At 45.0% G+C, this 15,968-nt stretch overlaps 2 protein-coding genes across 2 annotated transcripts in view; one reads left to right on the top strand and one right to left on the bottom strand.

Moving 5' to 3' along the window:
• PMEL (premelanosome protein) overlaps window positions 1-15,968 on the bottom strand; it is a 330,809-nt gene that overhangs the window by 243,258 nt on the left and 71,583 nt on the right. The gene's annotated exons all lie outside the window — the stretch shown is intronic.
• Window positions 1-15,968, top strand: part of ERBB3 (erb-b2 receptor tyrosine kinase 3) — a 110,449-nt gene that overhangs the window by 726 nt on the left and 93,755 nt on the right. The gene's annotated exons all lie outside the window — the stretch shown is intronic.

A 15,968-nucleotide genomic window follows, 5' to 3' on the forward strand; every position in this document is an offset into this window, starting at 1 on the left:
CCAGCGCGCCGGTTGTGGGGCTGGGAGGAAAGGGGTGGGCGTGCGCCTTCCAGAAGCCGAAAGACCCACTGTGCGGAATCTGGACAATGTTGTTTCTCCTGCTAAGCCAGCATAGTGTGGAGGTTCAGAGCGGTGGTTCGGAGCGGTGGCCTCTGATCTGGAGAGCCGGGTTTGATTCCCCGCTCCTCCGCGTGAGCGGTGGAGGCTAACCTGGTGAACTGGGTTGGTTTCCCCACTCCTCCACGCCAAGCCAGCTGGGTGACCTTGGGCTAGTCACAGCTCTTAGAGCTCTCTCAGCCCCACCTACCTCACTGGGGGTTTGTTGTGGGGAAGGTGATTGTAAGCCGGTTTGAGTCTGCCTTAAGTGGCAGAGTAAGTCCGCATGTAAAAACCAACTCTTCTTCTAAGTTGCCTAGGAAAGGCCTGGGCTATTGGGAGTCCACTCTGGAGGGAACTTTTTAAAAAGACACAGTCCTAGTTCGAATGTTAGGACTGGGACTTACTCAGATGGCACTTTCACACAGCCCAAATAATGGACTTTCAATCCACTTTCACTGCACCTGACCGTTTGCAAGTGGATTTTGCCAGTTAACACAGTAAAATCCACCTTCAAAGTGGATTAAAAGTGCATTATTTGGGCTGTGTGAAAGTGCAGCCACGCTTCAGGCAGGAATTGTTTCCCTAGTATTCAAGATGGGCACCTATGAGGAATGGAAATAAATTAGTTATCTGACCATGTGCAGGGAGAGCTACACCACACACTCTGTCCCCTCCAGATGTTATTGAGAGTGACCATGTTTTCTTCATGTTGGAGAGCCAGTCCACCCAATTTTAGGAGGGATACCTGAAGCACTTTACGTGTAATGCAAACAGCATAATGTGTGTACTTAATAAACATGGATTTCCTCCTGCATTTATGATGGGGCACATCTTCCACAGAGCTACGAAGGGCTTCGCCCTCATGATATTTACACAGACGGTGGGTGGAAGAACCCCCTTTTGCTAGCCACTTCCCTGGGCGTAGGAGTATTTTTAAAGAGATAAATAGAAATGAGCAATAATGTGACCCTGCATTGGGCAACAGACACAAATGATCCATCCCATAGAAATAGCTGCAGGCAGGTCAAAATTCAACAGGGAAAGCTTTCTTCCTTGTTAAATCGCTGTGCTGTGAAAAACAGACCTTCTTGATTTTCGGCCTGTCATAAAGCTGTTAAGGGCACCCAGTCATACCAGGAAACATGCAGCAACCTGAGGATCTGGAAAAAAATAGGGGAAAGGGTACAAAAATGCAAATAGCAGCCTTTGATTTGGGCTTGTTGGAGTCAGCTAATCTATCTTCCCAGGGTTCCCTCCCCAGAGCACTTACTCAAGATAACTTAATCCTACTAATTCAACTCACTAATACCCTTTTATACCCTTTTGTATTAGTAGTTTAAGAACTGGTAAAGGGGTGAGTTTATCCCACCCTTTCAATGCAGGTTTATGGGTAGAATGGGGTTTTGAATCCTGTATATCAGTTGTGACAGAAATCAAGGATGGCAGATAGTCTGGCCTTATTAACAGGAGGGCGTGATCTTGTTTACATGCTGCTCCAGCCACGAATATGGATTAGAATCCTTACTCCACTCATATCAAAAGAACAGGGGAAAGAAGAAAAGTAAAACTTTTTCACCACTCTTTGAAAAGCAACCGATTGTCCACCAGAAAGGGTGCCCGAAGCGTCTTAAGGGGGTGGTTTGATCTGCTTTAAGTTACCTTAAGCTTGCAGTGCCTACTCACATTCCCAATTAACCTTTATCACCATTTTCAGATTGGAAATGTCTTTTTGATCTGCCAACTCTGCATTCCTAATCGGAGTTGAACCTTCCTGAATCCACTGAAGTCGATGGACTTCAAAGGGTGTCACTCTGCATAGAACTTCCTTGGTTGTTTAGTAATATGCCAGTAGAAATGTTTGATATATGGCCACTTCCTTGCCTCTTGTAAACTCTATATATAGCCATTATTTCAGTAGCTAGGTAAAAGGCATTTTTAAAGTATGGTTTTGAGCAGATGGTATTATTTCAGGTTATGTTTTTAAAAGGCTCTGACATAACTCAGGACCACAATCCCCAGTGAACTTTGGATTGGGAGAAACACAGATGATCAGCAAAGTGTTCTAGTTTGTTTCTGGCGTATGCTAATGAAAGGCTTCCATTCCTCTTTGCTCTCCACAAATGGGGTGAGACAGATAGTGGAAGGTGGACATGAGGAGTAGGACAGACAATTCAGGAACGAGACTAAGAGCTCAACTAGACATTCTGCATAGAATTGCACTGATAGAAGCACTCCAGGGGTATGGTGTAGCACATGAATGGAGTCTGGTTTTCTTCATTTAATGGGATCTACTTGGCCAGTACGGGGGAGGGCCCCACAGTGACTCCTGCCTTCTCTCCTTCAGCCTCTGAACTATTGCAGTGGAGAAGAAAGGGGAAGCACATTCCCTATGAATGGTTGGTCCCTCTTCATTCCTGCATTCTGGCAGATTTCCTTCTATGCTTTGGCAGGAAGGTTCCAAGTGCAAAGATTACATGCCAGGCAAGGGAGTGAAGGATGTGATTGGCAAAGGGCTAAGTCCACACAGTCCTATCTTGTTTTGTAGCTTTTGAATCCAGCAGACTTTGATAAACGGAGAGGTTCCTTAAATGAGTGCTGTTCAAAAGGTTAGCTTCTCCCATTAGGAGGATAGTTATTAAGAATATTTTGCACTGTACACACAGCTAAAATAAACACAACTGTTTGGGAGGGGGAGTCAAAGGGCAATTAGTTGCCCTTCTTTATATTTGTTTACTTTGTTTATACCCGGCCTGTTTCCCCAGTGGGGACCCAAAATGGCCTACCTCCTTCTCCTCTCCTCCAATTTATCCTCACAACAACCCCATGAGGTAGGTAAGGCTGAGAGTGTGGGACTGGCCCGAGGTCACCCAGCCAGCTTCCATGGCACAGTGGGGATTCGAACCCGGGTCTTCCATATCCTAGTCCAATACTCTAACCACTACACCACTGTTTTTGTTGATTCTGGGCATAAAGGCAAAAGAAGTGGTGGTCTTGTATTTCTTGTAGCGGTCCAAATCATAAAGCTTCATCTAATTTCCTGAAATATTTTGTGAATAAGGTCCTTGGCAATGCTTCTCTTCACCTGTTTCCCTGTATCTTCACCGTTATCTGGAGAAGAGTTCTTTTAGTTTATTCCAGAGAATACATGGGGGGGGGGGACTTTAAGGTGGTCCCCAAGACAAGGGATAGGGGGCCAGAGGTGCAATTAGCTAACTTTAGACTTAATGGCCACGGGAGCCCATGAGGTGTAGAGGTACAGCATCAGGCTAGGATCTGGGAGGTTTGAATCTTCACACTGCCATGAAAGGTTACTGGACAACCTTGGGTCAGTCACTCACTCACACACCTAACCTACCTCAAAGGGTAGTTGTGAGAATGAAGTGAAAGACTGAAGAACATGTAAATATATATAAATAATCGGGGTGGCAACTGGAGGACTGAATGTTGTTGTAGACCTTGTTTATGTTTTTATTCAGGGACAATTGCTAAGAGGCCTTCTTTCCCGCCTCCCTGGGTCGTAATTGAGACCAGGTTTTCCTGGTTGCTCGAAACCAGTTTTGTGTCAACATTCTTGACCTCTGCTAATTGCTTTCCCCTTGTACCCTGTAGCCATTGTCAATGGAAAGAAAAACAAACCGTGTCCATCAGATAAACTGGGAGGAAAACCTCTCTCTGCTGTCGAGATCCCCTGCTAAAACACACCTGCCCTCGCAATGCTGAGGCTGGGCAGGACTGACCCCCTTCACAGGAGTCCTTCCGCCCTTTCTAATAGCTGGCCTACAGCTAAATTCAGATATACATTTTCCCATTTGTGTTTTCTTCTCTGTGAAGATGGTTCCCTGAATTCACTGCCTCAGGTTTTTCCTGATTTCCCCCTTCATGAGTATTCAAATGTGTAAATGCTTCCATGCACTACTAGTTGGGGTTGCCAGCCTCCCTGTACTAGCTGGAGATCTCCTGCTATTACAACTGATTTCCAGCTGATAGAGATCAGTTCACCTGGAAAAAATGGCCGCCTTGGCAATTGGACTCTATGGCATTGAGGTCCCCTCTCCAAACTCGCCCTCCTCAAGCTCGGCCCCAAAAACCTCCCGCTAGTTTTGAAGAGGGACCTGGCAACCCTACTACTAGTATAACACAAAACATAGTTTGAGCCATGTACAGAATACCTACTTCACATATACAGTAGAGTATCCAGCTCTGGATTGGGAAATACCCGGAGATTTTGGGGGTGGAGCCGGAGGAGGGCAAAGTTTTGGGAGGGGAGGGTATAATGCCATAGAGTCCATCTTCCAAAGTGGCCACTTTCTCCAGGTGAATTGATATCTGTCTGTGGAGCTCAGTTGTAATAGTGGGAGATCTCTAGCCGCCACCTAGAGGCTGGCAACCCTACATATATAGTTATGTACAGAATGGCTCCTTCCCGTGCACCAGACAGCCAGTGTGGTATAACGACAGGCTAGCAATTGAGAAACCCACTCGATTCAAATCGCTACTCTGCCATGGAAACTTGCTAGGTGACCTGTGCCAGTCACTTGCTCTCATCCTAACCATCCTCACAGGGTTGTTGTGAGCATAATGTGGAGGAAAGGGGAATGACATGAGCTGCTTTGGCCACCCATGAAGGAGAAAGGTGGTTTATCAATGAAGTAAATAAATAGAAATACACAGACACTGAATAACCATAGCCAATCCATTTGGAATCATGGAGGGGGGGGGAATCCAAGGCAGTTTTGAGATCCAGTTTTGAGATCCAGCACCTCTTGCTTTTAGAAATTAAACACTGAGATAATCCCATTCCAGATTTGGAGTATAGTCTTTCAGTGGCTTATTACCTAAGACAATAGGACAGCTGGGGAAATCTTCTAGGCTAACCTTGGCCTGGCATTTTGCTTCAGTTTATATTTGGACAATCCCAGAGTACAAGATACGAGGTTAAAGTGCAGTTTCTACAAGGGCATCCTATCTTGATCTGGAGGTGAGAAATGGCCATCTCGCCCATCCTTTCAACACCCTGGGATCTTTTCGACACCATTCCTTATCCCTCCTCTTTCGTATCAACATTGCTGCACGTAGCCATGCCATTCACCTTGCACGTACTCAGTTCGTGTCCTCCAGGAACTGCTCCCTTCCGGAAAGGGTAGGATGACTTCTGAGCCTAAAGGTAACAAAGGCTTCTTGGTTTCTGACTACTTCTCTGCCACGTTAATGTGCAAAAATACACTACTATAGGTATGGTTGCCAGGTCCCTCTTCACTACTGGTGGAAGGTTTTTGGGGTGGAGCCTGAGAAGGGCAGGGTTTGGGGAGGGACTTCAGTGCCATAGAGTCCAATTGCCAAAGCAGCTATTTTCTCCAGGTGAACTGATCTCTATCAGCTGGAGATTAGTTGTAATAGCAGGAGACCTCCAGCTAGTGCATGGATGTTAGCAATAAAAAAAACAACACCTCTGAACCATTACCTAAGGTTAGAAAATTAGTACAGAAACAGGCTGATAACAATGTGTAATGACAATAGTATATTGAATGTAACGATGTGCTACCAAGCCAATTGCATATATACAGCAAAGTATTTCTCAGTCCTGGGTATATAACAACATGCTAACAAACCAATTGCATATATATAACAAAGTATATCACAGTCCTGGTACAGTAACAATCAATCCGAGGATCGTTTCAATTCTTCCTCAGTCCCGTTTATATATTGGTGTCAAAATGTACTCATTTCAATATAAGCTTCTGTAGATTCCAAAAAATTTTCTTTATACTTTTAAGCACCACCCTTTTAGGGATAAAGTTGCAACCATGTGTATTTTTTAGCTTCTCTATTCCAACATCAGGATATCCATTGAAACATGGTTGCACAGACAAAATTACAGTTTCCATGTTCCCAAATGGGATACAACCTGGATGTTGGCAACCCTAGCTATAGGTCTGGATCCTCTGCAGGGGGGAGGTGCCTTTCCCTTTACCCTAGCAGCTTCCTGTGGCCCCTGAAAAAGCATTGTCAGGAATCAAGGGAACTGATCTCTGTCATTGGCAGATCAGCTGTAATTCTGGAAGGTCTCCAGGCTCTACCTGGAGGCTGAAAACACTAGAATCAGATGAAATCACCCTTTCTTCCACCTGCCAAGCTTCCACTGAGTAGGGTAGCCAACCTCCAGATAGTAGCTGGAGATCTCCTGCTATTACAACTGATCTCCAGGCGACTGAGAACAGTTCCCCTGGAGAAAATTGCCGCATTGGCAATTGGACTCTATGGCATTGAATTCCTTCCCTTTTCCAAACCCCGCCCTCCTCAGTCTCCACCCCCAAAATCTCCAGGTATTTCCCAACCCGGAGCTGGCAACCCTATTAATGAGGATGTTGATGGGAGAAGGTGTTTTGTGTGCACTGTTCATAGTATCCATCATATCTAGGCTACAGAAGGAAATATTTGTATTGGGTGGGACAGAAAGGTCTTCTGTCTGAACACACTCTGCCCTGTTTAGCCCTAGCCACAAATTGCCTCCATGCAAAATTAACCTGCATTTTCATCGAGGTTGTGGGATTGCACAGGAAGAGGGAGAGAGCATTGTGCCAATGGCCTGCGGAACGCAGTTCTGGATTGCTCAAGCCAGTAAGTCAAGCCACATGTTATAGGCAGACATGTTATAGGCAAGATTTTTGTCTTAGCTTTGTACCTGCCTGTAACACATGGCTTGACTAATTGGCACGAGTAATTCATTACATTTCATAACTTATTTCTATTTCACCCTTTTTCCAAGAGTGCAGATCAGCGTATGCTGGAGTTATTTTATTTGATCTTTGCAACAGCTCTGTGAAGTAAGTTAGGCTAAGAGGCAGCGTCTTGCACAAGACCAGCCAACGAAACTTGGTCTCCCACATCTAACTCGAATGTTCTACCCACTGGTCCAAACTGGTTTTTGTCATGTACATCTGGATTTGCCACACAAACATCTGGGTGATGGCTGATGGTTAAAATGATGTGCGGAGGAGATACCACAAGTATATGTGGGTGAGGGTGGATTCAGGGTATTTTGTGTAATGGTGTCTTCTATGGCTGGAGGAAGGGAAGTCGGTACCATCCCAATTAGGGCAAAGCATCTGCAGAGTTGGGATAGGTATGATAAAGATGCAGCCACTTAATGGCCTGTGGCGCAGAGTGGTAAGCTGCAGTACTGCAGTCCAAAGCTCTGCTCACGACCTGAGTCCAATCCCAATGGAAGTTGGTTTCAGGTAGCCGGCTCAAGGTTGACTCAGCCTTCCATCCGTCCGATGTCAGTAAGAACCTCCAGCAGGAGGTTTTTGGGTTAGAGCCTGAGGAGGGCGGGGTTTGGGGAGGGGATGGACTTCAATGCCATAGAGTCCAATTGCCAAAGCTGCAATTTTCTCCAGGGGAACTGATCTCTATCAGCTGGAGAGATGGAAGAATTGGTTTAATAGAGGGATGGGAAGTCCCAGCATTTGTGAGAGCTGGCAGTGAGGAGGGAAATGGAGGGAAAACTCCAAGGAACAACTGAGACAGATGGGGGGCCTGTATGTGAGTAAAAGTACCCATGCTTAAACAACCCCAGTTCACCAGATTAGACTCTGCCGCTCTTAACCACTACACCACGCTGGCTCCCACATTAGGGTTGCCAACCTCCAGGTACTATCTGGAAATCTCCCACTATTACAACTGATCTCCAGCCAATAGAGATCAGTCCCCCTGGAGAAAATGGCTGCTTTGGAAGGTGGACTCTATGGCATTGAAGACCCTCCCCTCCCCAAGACCCACACTCCTGAGGATCCACCCCCAAAACCTCCTGCTGGTGGCAAAGAGGGACCTGGCAGCCCTATCCCACGTTGACCTAGACACACAACATGGCTGGAAAATATATGAAATTTGCTGAGGTAAGAACCAACTTATAGGAGTGGTGGATCCTATTCTATATTCTGAAGGCTTTCAATATGTAGGAGGTAGAATTTTGGCTTGGACTAGAATATGTGCTGTAGTGGTTAAGGGCAGCAGACTCTAATCTGGAGAACTGGGTTCGATTCCCCACTCCTCCACATGTAGCCTGCTGGTTAGGGTTGCCAGGTCCCTCTTCGCTACTGGCGGGAGGCTTTGGGGGCAGAGCCTGAGGAGGGCAGGGTTTGAGGAGGGGAGGGACTTCAATGCCGTGGAGTCCAATCACCAAAGCAACCGTTTTCTCCAGGTGAACAGATCTCTAACATCTGGAAATCAGGTGTAATAGCAGGAGATCTCCAGCTAGTACCTGGAGGCTGGCAACCCTCGTTTCAGATCTTTTGCATATCCTATCTATTATTCCAGGTATATTTTAACACCAGCGGCCTCGGCCTACCTATAGTCCTTGGAAACAAATACTCATAGGAGGGCTTATATGCTGGCTAGATGTGCAGGCTTACATTCTGCCATTCTAGAAGGGAAATTTATGAAGGTCACTATTGAACATGTCTTTTTTAGATACCCTTTTTACAAGACAGTCCACTCCAACATTATTGAACCTATCATCGGAAAAATGGGCAGGACTAAAAAATTTTTGTTGGGTGATAATTTCCCAATTACTTTTCAGGTGGCTAAATATTGCACAGTTGCACTTAAGGAACATTGCCTAGAGTATCCCCCCAACCAAATTCAGAAAATGTATAACCTGGTATTTCATAAAAGAATTGAAAATTCACTCTTTGTAAGGTTTGCATCTGTTTTATCTGGCAAACAGCTGTAAATTATTATTATTGTTGTTGTTGTTGTTATTATTTCCTAACTAGGTTTGCCAACTGAGGGCTGGCAACCAGTGGGAGTATTTAGTGGACAGAGACTTGGGAAGTGACATTATGTGACATCTCATCCAGTTGACTACCTGGAAGTGGTATCATGACATTCTAGGAATTCCTCAGTTTCTATAAGATGATAGAGATTTGGGGAACTCCTAGAGCATCATGACAGCATTTCTGGCGACAACCATTAGTGCATCGCATGATGTTCCTTCCCAACATTTGTGCTCCCACTGGAGCAAAGAGCCCCAGTGGGGTTTGGAGCTCAGGGGAAGGAAACTGCCTGTTGGTCCGGGGCCAATGGAGCTGGCAACTCTAGTGCTGGTGTTCAGTGTTTGGGAGGTTACAGCATTTGAGGCCCAGGAGCTTGTGCAAATGCGCAGATATTCTACTTCACATGTTCTGGGCTACTGAGCCCAGGCAGCGGAATCTGATTCAGGCTTGCATTCCTTCCCTCCCCCTAGAGCCAAAGCTCTTCTCTGTCACATTGTTTCAGCAGACATCCAAATGCATGTGGTGCAGCTTTCCAGTCAGGCTGAGGGGCTGTGCCTTAATCTCTCCATCTACGCACAGCTCAGGCTGCCAGAGATTTGCATGACCAAGGTTGGGCAGGATCGTCCCTCCCATCTGAATCACTCCTGAAGGGCCTTTCGTAACAGGTAGTGCTTGCTGAGTAAATAGCGACAAGTGCAAAATAAACCCAAAAAACAGGTGTGGGCTCTGGGGAAGGGATTGCTGCTCAGTCATGAAGCAACACCAACCAACAGCAAAACATGGAGGAGGAGGAGGAGACCAAGAAGGGTGATCTGCTCAGGGGATTGTTTCCAAACAAGGGGTGTCGAAAAGCAACATGGCTGCTGCTTCCTCCCACAACTGGGTTTAGGGTTGCCAACCTCCAGGTACTCAGCATGTCATCCTTCTAAAGCAGAGAGGCACACTCCTCATGTTTTGAACAGGCGTTTGTCTAACAGCCACACAAGCATTTCCTTTGGATTGATGAAACCTGCATGGGTGAAATGGGTGGAATACCGGAACCCCATCTCATGGAGTCCAGTGGCATCTTCAGTGCACTTTATTGACTGTTGAATATTTGAAATTGGCAAATTTTGCCTTACTAGTCCTTCACATCTGGACTTTTGTGCTGTCATCATGGTATCCTATGTATTATTGGTGCACTGTTTGCAATAGAAAAAGGCTTGTACTTATTGTAATTTATTAGTAAATATTAATAGCAATATTGCACAATATAAAAATTCAGTATTGACTATTGTATAATCATATGCTCAGTTACTAGTGCTGTTCTTTGTAGGACCTCCAGGTACTAGCAGGATATTTCCTGCTATTACAACTGATCTCCAGCCGATAGAGATCACATCACCTGGAGAAAATGGCCGCTTTGGCAATTGGGCTCTATGGCATTGAAGTCCCTTCCCTCCCCAAACTCTGCCCTCCTCAGGCTCCACCCCAAAAACCTCCCACTGGTGGTGAAGAGGGACCTCGCAACCCTAACTGAGTTGTACCCTTTCCTACTGGCCTTGCAGGATTTATGTGAAAAGAGACCGCTGAAGCACTAAAGAAAAACAGCAACAGCATCCCCAAGGTTAGAGTGAGAGTTACAGACAGATGTGAAGACAACTATGGATTTGCTGAACAACTCAGGGACAAATGTATAGGACTTAAAGGGTTTAATGCTGGGAGAACATGATAAAGCAACGGTTCTTTCTTCCTATGGCCATTGCAGTCACTCACTGTGCAATCCTGTATAGAGTTACTGCAGTCTAATTGACAGGCTTAGACTGGCGTACATAGGATTGCATTGTGGCTCCATTATTATTATCTAGTGGTCTCTCTGCTGCCTTCCCCCCCTGTGCTCCATCCATGTTCTTTGACGAAATGACGATGTGCTGGTTTAGATTGAAAGTGAGTAAACTCCTGAGTAAATCTCCTGACTATTTCCTTTGTTTGGGTGAAATGAACATGGCTCTTGACTGCGGGGAAGCCACTCTTTCCTTGCTAAGATGGGAGAGGAAGAAGTGGGCGGAGAGTGAACACTGTCCGGAGACACCTGTGCCCTCCAGTGCAGCTGCCTGAGCTAATTTTAGGCTTTTCAACTTTGACATTGTCCCCTTTAAAAAAAAATGCCTTTCACAGCCTGCCTTCTCTGACATTCTTCCGCCTCCTCTCCAGAGCAGACACTGATTTGGAACATAGCTTCAGCTCTGCCAGAAGCTGTTTGAAAGCAGATATTTCCCTCAGAATATCTTGAAAGTTGACGAATGACTCGATACATTACAAAATCCATCAGTTTGTTCACCAGCTTTATAGCTTCTCCATCCTCCAAGGAGCTTAGAGTAGCAGAGATGGGAGTTATCCCATTTTGATCCTGTCAAAAACCTTTATTCATCTTAGTTACTTCACTTATAGTCCACCTTTGAACTCATGAACACGCCTTATACTGAATCAGACCCTTGGTCCATCAAAGTCGGTATTGTCTACTCAGAGTAGCAGCGGCTCTCCAGGGTCTCAGGCAGAGGTCTTTCACCTCACCTACTTGCCTAGTCCTTTTAACTGGAGATGCTAGGGATTGAACCTGGGACCTTCTGCATGCCAATCAGATGCCCTCCCCACTGAGCCACAGCCCCTTTCTCACCAGTGGGGACCCAAAGCAGCTTACATTGTTCCCCTCTCCTTTATTTTATCCTCGCTGCTCAGCACTCTAACCACTGAACAAAGGTTCAGTGCCAGTCCTCTCTGGTCTCTCAAGTCCCTGTGGATGACAGGACTCAAACTTCTGCTCCCCAATGTAGGAATAGGCGAGTGTTGGTTATTGGGGATTCCCTACTGAGAGGGGTAGAGGGTAAAGTGTGTCGACCGGACTTGTTGTCTCAAGAGGTGTGTTGTCTGCCGGGAGCGCGCATCCGGGATCTGACGGAAAGTCTGGATAGAGTTGTTAAATCCACATATCATTATCCCTTCCTTCTTATTCATGTGGGAACAAACGATACTGCCTGGCACAGCCCAGAAAGTATTAAAAGGGACTATACAGCTTTGGGTAAAAAGGTGAAGGAACTGGGAGCACAGGTTGTGTTTTTGTTGGTTCTTCCTGTAATAGGCTGTGGATTGGGAAGAGAACGAAAAATTCTGGAAATTAATGAGTGGCTGCGTCGATGGTGTCACCAGGAAAGGTTTGGTTTTTTGGACCATGGCTTATGCTACCTGGATAATGCTCTTCTATCGGGAGATGGTTTGCACCTCTCAAAGGTGGGTAAAAATGTGTTTGGCCACAGCCTTGCAAACCTGATAAGGAGGGCTTTAAACTAAATCTTCCGGGGGAGCGAGACGTAAATTTAAAGCCTCAAGTGAGGACAATAACTGCAAATATAGATATGAACGATTTGCAAAGGGTGGCACATATGCAAGGAAAGACAGTTCAAAAACATAGCAATGGGAGGGAGACCATCTTACATAAGCTGCCAAGAAGAAGGACCTGTGGTCTAAGGTGTCTCTACACTAATGCACAGAGCTTGGGAAATAAGCAAGATGAACTACAACTTTTAATAGCAAAAATCAAGTATGATATAATAGCCATTGCGGAAACCTGGTGGGAAGAGTCTCATGTTTGGAATGTATTAATTGAAGGGTATAACCTATTTCGGAGAAATAGACCAAATCAGAAGGGGGGAGGGGTAGTATTATACGTTAAGAATGATTACACCTGCGAGGAGATCCAGGACTTAAATGCTGGAACCCAGCTTGAAATCATCTGGGTAAAAATTAAGGGAGAGAAAAATAGTGATGTCATTGTGGGGGTATATTATAGACCCCCAAGCCAAACTGAAGAGTTAGATGATGCTTTCCTGGAACAGATGTCCAAACATTCAAAAAAGAAAGATGTAGTAGTAATGGAAGATTTCAATTATCCTGACATCTGTTGGAAGGCTAACTCTGCTAAAACAACTAGGTCTGACAAATTCCTCACTTCCCTTGCAGACAACTTCATAGTCCAAAAAGTGGAAGAAGCGACAAGGGAACAGCCATTTTGGATCTGATCTTAACCAATTATGATGACTTGGTTTATGGGGTAGAAGGAGTGGGATCTTTAGGTGGGAGTGACCATGTTCTCCTGGAGTTTGTTATACAGCAGAAAGGAGAAGCAAGAAATAGTCAAACATGTACTCTAGACTTTAAGAAAGCTGATTTCAATAAATTTAGGGAACTACTGGGTGTGATCCCGAGGGTGAGAATATTGAATGAGAAGGGAGTACATGAAGGATGGGAAATTTTTAAAAGGGGGATATTGAAGGCGCAATTTCAATCAATTCCCACGAGGAGAAAAAAAGGCAGAGGTTTGAAGAAACCAGGGTGGATGACTAAAGAACTTTTGGTTGAGATAGGATTTAAGAAGGGCATGTACAAGAAATGGAAAAAGGGAGAAATCAACAAAGAGGAATTCAAACAAGTAGCCAGCACATGTAGGGAGAAAGTCAGGAAGGCTAAAGCGCAGAATGAGCTCCAGCTAGCTAAGGAAGTTAAACACAACAAAAAGGGGTTTTTTAGTTATGTCCATAACAAAAGGAAGATGAAGGTAACAATAGGGTCATTGCGTGGAGAGGATGGTGAGTTATTAACAGGGAAGGCAGAATTACTTAACTCCTTTTTTGTATCGGTCTTCTCCCAAAAGGGGAATAGTGCTCAACCTGGGAATAATGGAACAGAGGATGCAATAGGGGAATTACAGCGTAGTATAGACACTGAGATAGTACAGGAATACCTGGCTACTCTTAATGAATTCAAGTCTCCAGGGCAGGACGAACTGCATCCAAGGGTGTTAAAAGAACTGGCTGAAGTGGTTTCAGAACCACTGGCAATAATCTTTGAGAATTCATGGGGAACAGGAGAAGTTCCAGCAGACTGGAGGAGAGCAAATGTGGTCCCCATCTTGGGGGGGGGGGGGAAGAAATCCCAAACAATTATCGCCCAGTCAGCCTGACATCAATACCAGGTAAAATACTAGAGCAGATAATTAAACAGACGGTCTGTAAGCACTTAGAAAGAAATGCCGTGATCACTGACAGTCAACATGGGTTTCTCAAAAACAGGTCATGCCAAACTAATCTCATATCTTTTTTTGAAAGAGTGACAAGTATGGTAGATGAAGGGACTGCTGTAGGTGTAGTGTACCTTGATTTCAGTAAAGCCTTTGATAAAGTCCCCCATGATCTTCTTGAAACAAAGCTAGTAAAATGTGGGCTGGACACTGCTACTGTTAGGTGGATTGGTAATTGGTTGACCAACCGAACCCAAAGGGTGCTCATTAATGGCACAACTTCATCCTGGAGAGGAGTGACCAGTGGGGTACCACGGGTCTGTCCTGGGACCGGTACTATTTAATATTTTTATAAATGGCTTGGATGATGGGATAGACAGCATGCTAATCAAATTTGCAGATGACACCAAGTTAGGAGGGGTAGTTAATACCCCGGAGGGTAGGGTCAGAGTTCAGAATGACCTCGATAGACTGGAGAACTGGGCCATAAGCAATAAAATGGATTTCAATAGGGAGAAGTGTAAAGTACTTCACCTAGGCAGAAACAACATAAGGCACAGGTACAGGATGGGAGAGAGTTGGCTTGACAACAGTACATGTGAAAGAGATCTGGGAGTCTTAGTGGACCACAAACTGAACATGAGTCAACAGTGTGATATGTGGGGGGAGGTAGTTGTTAATTTCCTGCATTGTGCAGGGGATTGGACTAGATGACCCTGGTGGGCCCTTCCAACTCTATGATTCTATTTTTCTAATCTATACTACACTGGCTCAATAGGCTGTAAATTCTGAGGTGTTTTCATGGCTAAACAGGGACTGGAACCCAAGTATCTCCTGTCAAAGTCTGACATCCACAACAGCATATTCTAGAAGCACTTTTGTACGGAACGAAACCTTGGCGAGCTACTACTTTAAATGCTGAAGTCCATCCTGGTTGGTTGGCTCGTCCTGATGAAGACTCCTTGCTTCCTCTAGCTGCATCCATTCCTTAAGTATATCTTATCGAAGCACTGCTGAAACCTAAGGGGAGGGACCTTGGCTAAGTGGTAGAGCATTTGTTTTGCATGCAGAAGGTCCTACGTTCAATTGCCAGCATCTCTATATATATATTTTTAAAGATCAGGTAGCAGATGATGTGAAAGACCTACCAATACCCTGGGGAGCCTTTGCTAGTTAGAGAGGACCTTGGCAGACCAATGAGCTGACTCAGAATAAGGCAGCTACATGTGTGTTCAATGGACACCACCTTTGTGGTACTCATGGCAGAATTGGAAAAAGGGCAGTGGGGGACATGGAGGAGAATCCACTCCTCAATCAGTTAAGAAGCATTGGTCCATGGGGGATATTCTGGGCTGAAATGGAGCGACTCCACTGTCATACCTTCCTTTGTCTTGTCTTTGTGCAATAACCTGAATTTCTTTGTTTTTAACTGGTGGTTCTTGTGCCTTTCCAATTCTAAACACACTCCATTGACTTTAATGAAATTAGAAGGGGGGAAATCTTTTTAGGACTGCACTGTAAAAGTAGCATTCCCAACCAGCAGAAGACCTGTTTGAGATAACCACTCAGTCCCCAAAACTTCACAATCAAACAAACACCAGAAGTGTATAGTTGCCACCTCTGCTCCTTTGCTTTCAGCAGCCGCCAGGTTCACAGAAAGTTTTTTCTCCCTACTACTGGTCTTCCTGCCAAGAAAAACTTCACCTGTTAAAGTTCCTGTCATGCTGCTAGAAAAGGCACAGAAGCTGGGTCATTTAAGAAGGTGACAATTCTACATTATGTTTTTTAAAAAATAAAGATATTTTGAATTTTCTCCCTTGTGCTTTGAAATTACACCCCAACCATTTCACTATATAAGGCAAGCTCTGTTTTTCCAGATTGAAAGGGACAAGGTAGTTACAGTATCATCTCCAAATACAGTAAAAGGCAAGAGAATGGCTGGTTCTACTTTAAGCAGAACTAGAAGCCAACACTCTGAATGGGCCAAGCGGATTGTGATGGTCTGGAAAACTAAGGCAATGGCATTGAAAGCCTTTTTCCAA

This window comes from Euleptes europaea, chromosome 1, assembly GCF_029931775.1.
Source record: "Euleptes europaea isolate rEulEur1 chromosome 1, rEulEur1.hap1, whole genome shotgun sequence".
In the NCBI taxonomy this organism is placed as follows: Eukaryota; Metazoa; Chordata; class Lepidosauria; order Squamata; family Sphaerodactylidae; genus Euleptes; species Euleptes europaea.